We start from the raw sequence: 11,046 nt of genomic DNA on the forward strand, positions 1-11,046 counted from the left end.
CAATATTGAACCAATTTAACAACAAAGACTGAACATTTTACCTTAATACGAGCCAATTGAACCAATATTCCAAAAGAATGTGATATTTAGATATCCCAATAAATATTTACACCTATTATCTCAGGCTGGCCCTATTCGTACAAGGGCAACACAGGATAGCTAGCAGTAAACCCTCACCTAGAAGAGGAAGGGTGGGGACAACAGGTAGTTTCATTGGTAGTGCAGCAAGCCAATACACAGAGAGCTAAAAGAGCATCAGAGGTCCAGCTCTTGGTTTCCTGTTCAGATTGGCACAAATAAAACAAAAGATCTGCAGGGACAGTGTGCAAGATTAGTAGAGAAGCAAGAATAAAAAGAAAAAACACTCATTAAGTAGTGGACTGACTAGATTCAATGAGAATACTAGCCAGGTGAGTTATATTTTGCCATCTCATTGGGGTAGTGTGGCAAGCTTTTGTTATCTTTTCTACATTACCAAGAGTGTTAAGAAGTAAGTTGTAATTTATTGCAAATTGTTACTCTATTCATGCACATATTATATGAAAAATAAATCAGCGAATGGCTTACTCCTGCTCCTATTTCTTATGTTCTTATTGATTTATATTTGACCTCATCTCACTAGAGTGTTAATCAGTCTGCATTTTGAAAGATAAGAGAAACACATGTGGTGGAAGATGTGTGATTATAGTATCAAGTTCAAATCAAATTCATTGTTACAGCATGGGGTCATCGTATGACTAGACAATTGTGTACGAAAGGTAGGCTTCTGATCATAAAGGATGAGGGATCTTCTTACAGGGCAGACGAGTAAAGCTAAACATAAGGGAATATCTAATACAGACCCAAAATTTCTAACACACATCAAAAAACGTAATAATTAGCAGAACTTTAATTACTGTGTAATGCTATTTTGTTCTTTTTGTTACTACAGAACTACAATAGAAAAACTCAACCCAAACAAAGCAATAAGTATCAACTCCACCACCCGCAACTAGAAAAAATTGTGTTTGTGCACACCAGACAACACCACTTGTCCACCCTAATTGCACCAATAATAAGCATACCACAATACACTACTGACAAACTTTCACACTGCCATTCATACAGTGAAACAAGTTGATTTTCCTCAATGGTGTAATTGAAAATTATCAGTAGGCATCATCAGTGATGACAAACAAATAAAATGTTGTAATCATATATACTAAATCTGACAAGAAAAGAAATGTAATGTGAATATTTTAAAAGGAATCAGAAAATAACAATACGAATTCCTTCTATTTGCTAATTTGAACATTGAAGTCCATATATTGAAACCTTTAAACCCTCATGATAAATACCATGACCTATATACTATTCTTGAGTATGGTCAACCAAAACCCTGCCACCTGTGATCTAACTTGCATCAAGTCACGTTCACCCAGCACCCCTGTGCTTGCTGACCTACATTGGCTCCTGGTAAAGCAATGCCTCAATTTTAAAGTCCTCACCTTTGTTTTCAAATTCCTCCATGGCTTTACCCCTCCCTAACTCTGCAGTTTCCTCCAGTTACAACCCTCTGAGGTATATGCACTCTTCCAATTCTGGCCTCTTGAGCATCCCTGATTTTAATTGCTTCACAATTGGTTGCTGTGCATTGAGCTGTCAAAGACCTAAGCTCTGGAATCTTCTCCATAAACTTCTCCACCTCTCACTCCTTTAAGACTCCTGAAAACCTGCCTCGTTGATCAATCTTTTAGTCATCTGCCTTACTATTGCTTTGGGTGGCTCGGTTTTGTTTGATAATACTCCTGCAAAGCTCCCTGATACATTTTACTATGTTAAAGGTACTAGAAAATACAAGTTGTTATTTAAGAAATTTCCAAGGTGAAGTATGAATCTTTCGCTTTGTAAGTTTCGCATGATGTATCTTTTGAAAATTAAGTAATATGAGGGACAAAATTATTTTTCAGCAAATTAAATAAAATACAATAAATGTTATTTATAGGGTCTCCTAATGCCGAAAGAACTTTCCTGATCTGTTTTATATAGCATTAGGCAGTAGTTGTGACAACAACACACCATTGATTTATTTATGGGAAGTATAAAGATATGAAGAAACTGAGGCAATCTGAGTCATATAAATATTTGTTGAGAGTGATAAACTTTACAAATCAATTAAACTATTTACAGGCCATTTAAAATAAAATACATTGAACTTTGTTGCAATGAGGAAAGATGTTTCGGGTAATTAGAGGTAGTAGAGAGAACGGTAGTGCCACCACCTAGTGTAGGAGGATTGAAAGGCATGTGTTATGAAGGAGGCATTCATTACCCATTAAAACTAATGTGAGCAGGTGTTATTTTTAAACATTGCTAAGTGCCACAAAATTTAACAAAATTGTGACACAGAAAGTAAGAAAGTGTGACATAAAGTGCATAGAAATTCAAGAAATGTAATTTATTCATATCAGGGGATCTTAAGTACGAAGGTACTCAGAGATGTTCCATTGTCTCACAGCTGATATAGCATGAGAAAATACATGGCTTGATGGCTCTTCTGTCTGGAGCCAATCAACATTCCAAATGGCTTGCGTATCTTTGGGAGTTAATACTTGTAAGCTGAATCTGATCCTTACTGCAATATAACATGAATGAAAATAAAATGCCTTCCAGGCTAAATAGATTTAAGTCACAAAATTCTACTGCACGTGAATTGGTTTATAAGCAATCCAGGTACCTTGGAGTAGAATAGTAATATCAGCGCAATCTGGGCAGAATTAGCCAAACCAGTGCAAAAGATTGGGATTTTTAAACATATGTTACATCCAAAACCACTTACCTTTGTGTTATTCACAATCTTTTATAATGGTTGAAGATTCAATTTGCCCAAATAAGGCCCTGCCCACAAAACTGTCCATACCCCCCAATCCAAAATTGCAAGATTCCACTGATTACATTGGTTCGGGGAGGTACTTCAAATTGTACTCATTTTCTTAGGTGCACAGGCACTAGTACACATATTTAAAAAGTCTTTCCATACCAAAAAATATTTTATTTGCCACAAAACTAATTAGTGTATGCCAATGAAATTAATTAGTTCACTATAGTGTTATGATCATCTGGTTCATGCTTTGTAGCAATTTTCTGAAAGTAACTTTTAATTTCGGAATTGAATTTTTTAATGCAAGACAAATGAGAAGCTGGAAAACAAACCTAGGGTTGTTGCAAATCAAAGGGTGGTCCATGTTTATTTAGTAAGGTCATGTTAGGAAGTGTAAAGACCCTAAACAATGGGAACCCCTTTTAACTTGTTGATGGAGATGGTGTGTCTGCATCTACCTCTGTCAGGGGTTTAAATTATTTGTATAATTTCCCAGATCAAAGAGAAGATTTGGAGGTGCAAATAATTAGTTTAAATTGCTATCTGGGACATCCCATGTGTATCAGATTGCTATGGAGATGGATGATGCAGGGGTGTCTGTTGTTATTTTTGATCGATATGCTTGCTGACACGATCAGTCAGTTGGCTTTTGGAGATCAGCTGGACTCAGGAGCAAAGAGGCCATCAGGAACTAGGGGCGTATCTGTTTTGAGGCAGGCCCATGCTCAAGCTGGGAAGTCCAGATTCAGAGGTGATCTCATACCTCAGAAGACAGCTGAGAAATTAAGGAAATTGAAGTGAATTCCTAAGAGCTGTGGTGTATTTGGATTGGTCCCAGGAGAAGTGTAGGGAACTCCTGGGGTGGAAGTAAAAGTCAAATGGAAGTGTTGTATAAGATTTGAAGTTTAAAATATAAATGTCTCAAGTTGTGGTGTTGTTAGTAGTATTTTGCTTTGTTTAACTCTTGTACAGTAAAGTTTTTGTTTAAAACGTAAAATCTTGGAGCATAATTCTTTCGGTAATAACTGGGAATTTGACTTTATCTTTTTAAAAGTTAACGGTCCCTAACAGGATCGTAATAATAGTTTTTAAAGTCGTTTTCAGTGATTTTAAACCAGGTAACTCACAGGTGGACTGGACACTCTTATTAAAAATGCTTAATTTTGGTCATAAACCTATTTTCAGCTGAATTAATAAAACTGCACCAGGTTACCGCTCTTCAATACATCAAGGAATACATTTTAATGGATAGAAGAAAGAAGAAACAAATAAGTTCTATTACGTTTATTGATTGCACTGGTTCATTGAACATTTTAAAGATGCAGGTGAATTTTATCAGAAACTTGAGCTGTGACCTAGCAGACATAATTGTGAGTGCACTTTGGGCACAATTTCCCAATTGCACCCAAAGTGGAAACTACAGATTTTACTGGAGCTATGTGAGTTGTCCGTAATTGAATGTCTTTTCCTCATCTTGCAACATATTTGGCATTCCCAAAGGAATTACTGTCCTTGCAATTTAAATAGTAGTAGAAATAACGAATAATGAAAGGAAGTGTTGTCAGGAAAAGAAATGGAAGGTTACCCAACAAAACCAACCAATGTATGCAGAAAAATGTAATTAAAATGCAAAAAATTACTTTTACCAGTAACTGCTCCTATAATTTACTTCAAGATGCTTATTTAAGCAAGCAAAGCCTCAACAGTCTCCATTTTGTATGGGCAAGGTGCGTGCTGCGGGCAAACCTTTACTGAAAGTCACATAATTTGGCACACATCTTGACCTATTTAAACAAGGCTCATGTAGGTCTGTGGTTTGGCCTCATTTCCTTCTCCCAAATCATTAAATAGGTGAGCTGCCAATCAACAGTGTGACTAATGCTGCAAACCTGTCTATTTAATTGAGGAAGGCATTAAAATTGGGCTTCCTTAATATGATTTAAAGGCAGCCTGTATCTGTTAAAGTGGAGGTACACTTTGGCTGCAGCCAAATGGAAAGGAACTTCTTGGTTGAGGAGGTTGACAGGAGGAGGGACATCCTGTTTCAGTCAACAGGAAGGTATCTTACCAATCTGCTCAGCAAGAATGAACATGGGGGCAGTGCACATCAGTGCCAGGCGCATTTCTCCTAAAACATGGCTGCAGTACAGTTTAGTGATCTATATAACTCTGCACTACCTGAAGCTGCAGCAATCACAACCCTTCCCTTCCCAGCTTACGAGCACTCTCCTTCATTCACTACATCACACTTCCTTCTGTTCCTAATGCCATGTTCCGTGCCTGCTGCCGCTCTCAGCAGCAGAACTACAAAATTCAGCCCTACGTATGACAAAGTGTAGCTGCTTTCACTAGCTTCTCATGTCTCTGCTTATCGTTGACACTAAATGTTAATCCTAATTGTGTTTGCACTGGGAAACTCCCTGAGCAGGAGCATTACAAAGAAAAGGGATAGCCCCAGGAAGCAGCTTGCTGGAGGGAGAACTCATATCTTAGCCCTGCTGCAGAGGGCATACATGAAGATCTCGAGGGTACAGCCTACATTAAAAGACTGATTGCTATACAACAGCACCTGTTAAGGGCACTAGGTAGCCTGTCAGCGAGTTTGGTAGAAAGTATAGCAGATTCCAGCTGTAGCTTGTGATGGGTCATCCAGCATGGCACTGAAAACTTGCAGTTAGTCATGGAATGAGTGAGCTCTATGAACACTGCAATGGAGCCCATAATGACGGAGCCTCTGATGACAGCTCTTGACAGCTTCGACGGTAATTCAGACTGCTGCCATTGCAGCTCTGGGTTCTAGCATCTCAATTTTTTAATCCACAAAGGAGAGCATGGATTGGAATGTGGAAAGCATGAATAGGGATTTCTGAAGTATCACTACATCCAGCAGTCTCTTCTCATTCAAAGCAGAGGGAGTGTAGAGACAGTGGCATTGGTTTCATGGGAGGAGCTCAAAAGCTGTCTTCTCTGAGGTTGATAGAACACCTGCTCCCCACCAGCCCCTGACCCAGTGCCTTTGTTTGTTGTGCAGAGGCAGCTGGCCCAGATTGGCCTGGCTGCATCTAGATACAACAGTCTGTAGCTGGTCTGTCAAAGCCCAAAGACAGGGAGGAATTGAGGACTAGTGGAGTATGAAGGCATCATGACTACTGCCAGAAAACCAGGCATAGATCTGCATTATTTACTATTTGAGGTCACAGATCAGCTGGACATTCAGGAGTGTAACCCTTTCTGTTATGATGGCTGGAATTTTTCGGTGGATGGATGGGAGCCAGACTCCAACGTGAAAGTTGGTGGCGAACCCGCTTCCGCCTAGCCCAGGGATCCGTCCCGTATTTTACGAATCCCTGGGCTTTATTTGTCCCGAGGCAGGACTTCCACCCACTTGAGGGAGGAAGTCCCACCTCAGTGAGCTGCTGGCCAATCAGCGGGCCGGCAGCTCTTAGTCCCAGCAGCGACACCGGGAGCGGTAGCCACTGCTGGGACTGCGGCTCAGCCGACACCAGGGACCCTGGAGGGAGGTAAGTAGGGGCAGGCCTCACCAGAGGGATCAGTCCTTCCCTGATGAGGCTGGAGTGGTCGTTTGGGGTCCCAGGGATGGGTTGGGAGGTGGGGCGGCCCTCAATCAGGCACCCTGTGTGTGACTACCATGCCCCCCCACCCCGGGGCATGGAAAGGCCAGCAGCTATCACTGGGCGGCCACTTAAGGGTCTTGATTGGCCTCGGGTGGGCGAGCCGTTTCCCACCCCCCGCCTGACCACCGTAAACTTGTCCGGAAGCGGGGCAAGTTGGCCTCCCGGAGACTGCCGCTCAATTTTACGCCGCCCCCACGCCACCATGCGACCCACTAGGGCGGCGTAAAATTCCAGCCAGTCCGTGAGGAGAATATGACTTGTTTGCTGAGCTGTTGTGATAACCAGAGCAGGCAACTTCAAGACCCTGTGTGTGACTTGCTGTGAGCATATTGTCACAAACGTACTATGCTGAAAGATAATTTATTTTAACCCGCCAGCTGGAAACCTGAATTAAATATTAAAAAAGGAAAAAGGAACAGATAAAAGGTTACTTTACTGGCAGCTAAGATGGCCACCCTAATTTACATCACTATATTCCACATTCCAATGCATCGAGGTGAAGACGAGTTGTCTGCCCAGTCTCCTCAAAAACAGTGACCTGGGGAATTTGAGTGAATTACCTGTCTGCTCCCATGAGCAAGACATTAAACTAGTGGAAATGAACCACTCAAACCTAATCACTTGAACAATGGAACCTGGTTGATATAAAGGAATTCCTAGACATGAACTGATTAAGTTGCAAAAGGGAGTACACCAATAGCCATCATGTTGAATCACCGGGTGATGGTCATGTGACAGCCCACCATCTATGTGTTTAAGCTGGTGTTTTCTCAGCAGCAGCTAGAGAGTGACAAGAGAAGACCCAAGTGAGGTCCCTCCTCCCTCTAGCTCTCTCTCCAGTCCACCTTACAAGCTTCGAACCCTGCCTGATGGCTGTAACCACCTAGGCTTATCACTGCTGCAGACAGAGACGCCGCAAAGGAAATCATCTGTATAGTTGTCTCCAGAAGAACCACAGAATCAGATGGTCACATCTACATACTGGAAGCCTCAGGACCACTGAGTTCAGCCTAAAGCCAGCCAAGTCACCAAGTCACAGATTCTATACCTTTTCCTTCATTGCTCCAGACTCTAATCTTACCAATCTATCCTTCCCCACTCTGTAACCTATTTGTGTGTGTGTGTGTGTGAAGGTTGGAGTGTAGTTTATTATTTTACTTAGATCGGTTTAAGTACAATAAAGCTAACCTTCTTTGTTAAACTCAAGAAACTCTGTGCGATTGGTTATGAACATACATACGAACATACAAAATAGGAGCAGGAGTAGGCCACTTGGCCCCTCGAGCCTGCTTCACCATTCACCAAGATCATAGCTGATCTGATTGTAACCTCAACATTCCCGTCTACCCCCGATAACCTTTCACCCCCTTGCTTATCAAGAATCTATCTACCCCTGCCGTAAAAATTTTCAAAGACTCTGCTTCCACTGCCTTTTGAGGAAGAGAGTTCCAAAGACTCAGGATCTTATATGTTTCAATCAAGTCGCTTCTTACTCTTCTAAATTCCAGCGGATACAAGCCTAGCCTGTCCAACCTTTCCTCATAAGACAACCTGTCCATTCCAGGTGTCAGTCTAGTAAACCTTCTCTGAACGCTTCCAATGCATTTACATCCTTCCTTAAATAAGGAGACCAATACTGTACACAGTACTCCAGATGTGGTCTCACCAATGCCCTGTATAACTGAAGCATAACCTCCTACTTTTCAATTCCTTTTACAGTAAACGATAACATTCTATTAGCTTTCCTAATTACTTGCTGAACCTGCATACTACCCTTTTGCGATTCATGCACTAGGACACCCAGTTCCCTCTGTATCTCAGAGCTCTGCAATCCCTCACCATTTAGATAATATGCTTTTTTATTCTTCCTGTCAAAATGGACAATTTCACACTTTCCAACATTATACTCCATTTGTCAGGTCTTTGCCCACTCACTTAACCTATCTATATCCCTTGGTAGCCTCCTTATGTCCTCTTCACAAGTTACTTTCCTACCTATCTTTGTGTCATCAGCAAATTTAGCAACCATACCATTGGTCCCTTCATCCAGGTCATTTATATAAATTGTAAGAAGTTGAGGCCCCAGCACTGATCCCTGTGGCACACCACTTGTTACATCTTGCCAGCAAGAAATTAACCCATTTATGCCTACTCTGTTTCCTATTAGCTAGCCAATTTTCTATCCATGCCAATATGTTACCACCTACACCATGAGCTTTTATTTTCCACAATAACCTTTGATATGGTACCTTATCAAATGCCTTCTGGAAATCTAAGTGCAGTACATCCACCAGTTCCCCTTGATCCACAGTACGTTACTTCTTCAAAGAACTCCAATAAATTGGTTAAATATGATGTCCCTTTCACAAAACCATGTTGACTCTGCCTGATTACCTTCAATTTTTCTTAGTGCCATGCCGTAGCATCTTTCATAATAGCTTCTAAAATGTACCCTAAGACAGATATTAAGCTAACTGGCCTGTAGTTTCCTGGTTTCTGTCTCCCTTTTTTGAATCAAGGAGTTACATTTGCTATTTTCCAATCTAATGGAAACTTCCCCGAATCGAAGGAATTTTGGAAAATTTAAAACCAACACATCAACTATCTCACTAGCCACTTCTTTTAGGACCCTAGGATTAAATCCATCAGGACCCAGGGACTTGTCAACCCGCAGCTCCACAACTTGTTCAATACTTGGTGATTGTAATTTTCTTGAGTTCCTCCCTCCCTTCCATTTCCTGATTTATAGCTGTTCCTGGGATGTTACTTGTATCCTCTATAGGGAAGACTGATGCAAAATACCTGTTCAATTCATCTTCCATCTCCTTATTTTCCCTTATTAATTCCCCAGATTCACTTTCTATGGGATCAACACTCACTTTGTTAACTCTTTTCTTTTTAAATATCTATAGAAACTCTTGTACTCTAATTTTTCCCTCCTTATCAATATTTTAATCATTCTTTGCTTTTTTTACATTCTGTCCAATCTTCTGACCTACCACCCATCTTTGCACAATTATATGCTTCTTCGATAAGTTTGATACTGTCTCTAACTTTTTTAGTTAACCACGGATAGTGTGTCCTCGCCTTGGAATTTTTCTTTCTCATTGGAATTCTGTGTATTCTGAAACATCCCCTTAAATATCTGCCACTGCATCTCTATTGACCTATCTCTTAACCTAATTTGCCAGTTCACTTTAGCTAGCTCTGTTTTCATGCCCTCATAATTGCCCTTATTTAAGTTTTAAAAATAGTCTTGGACCCATTCTTCTCTCCCTCAAACTGAATGTAAAATTCAATAATATTATGATTGCTGCTACCTAGAGGTGCCTTCACTATGAGGTCATCAATTAATCCTATCTCATTGCACAATATCATGTCTACTATAGCCTGCTCTCTGGTTGGCTCCAGAACATTGTGTTCTAGGAAACTATCCTGTAAATGTTCTATGAACTCCTCATCTAGGCTACCTTTGCCCAGCTGATTCTTCCAGTCTAGATGTAGATTAAACGCCCCCATGATTGTTGCCGCACCTTTCTGACAAGCTGCCATTATTTCTTCCTTTATACTCTGTCCTACTGTGTGGTTACTGTTAGGGGGCCTGTACACCACTCCCACGAGCAACTTCTTTTATGATCATAGCATATAAATAGTTAAACATTCACTGAATTGATAAGTGTATCCACTTTAAAAAAGAAATAAATCTGTTGTGGTCAAACAATGATAGGGACAAGAGGGGAGCCCCTTCGACCCCTCTTCACCTGATTGTAATATATTGGCTCCCTCTAGTGGTGAGGACCACACACCCACAGGAAAATAAAGATATATGCTTACAGAATGGAGCACAGGTTAGAATGACGAAAATTGTCTTTTATGTCAACCAAACCAAACATTTCCTAACAGGGATAGTGCAGGACAACATGTGTGCAGTCAGTTACACCTTGCACCTCGAGAAAACCAGTGATGCAGTCAAATTCAACAGCTCTTTCCTGATCAGAGCTTGCATTGGGAAGGTGATGTATTGCTGATTTGTTGTGAAGAGGGCATCAGTGACCTGTTTGATGGCTACATGGACAGCAAACTGACTGATACTGCTTATGCCACCTGTTACCACCTGGAATGTGCCTGTTTCATAGAGGTTTAAGTTCACCTTAACCTTCATAGCCACAGATAGTGCTGTGCATGCCCTGGTGTTTGGCTCCAATTCCTACTGCAAACAGGCGACATAGGTCAGTGACTGCCTGCTGGCTGAAGCAGAGTCTGTTTGTACACTGTTCCTCTGTCACGTTGAGGTAAGACATCCTATTGCAAAATACTCACAATGCTGTCAGACCTCCTTCACCCTCTTATTTGAGTCTCACAGGTCTATGCTGCCATGCTTACTATTGTTGCCACTACTGCAGCTTCTGTTACTGCTGCGATACAGTCTCAGTGGTAATTTCAGCAACATTCCCATCTTTTCCAGTGTTCCTGCAAGAAGTGAAGTGACAGGGTACACTGCAGCCCTGAAAAAGTTAGCTCTGAAACAGCTACTTGGTAAGAAGGACTTTC

The sequence above is a fragment of the Heterodontus francisci genome, chromosome 18 (assembly GCF_036365525.1).
Source record: "Heterodontus francisci isolate sHetFra1 chromosome 18, sHetFra1.hap1, whole genome shotgun sequence".
Lineage (NCBI taxonomy): Eukaryota > Metazoa > Chordata > Chondrichthyes > Heterodontiformes > Heterodontidae > Heterodontus > Heterodontus francisci.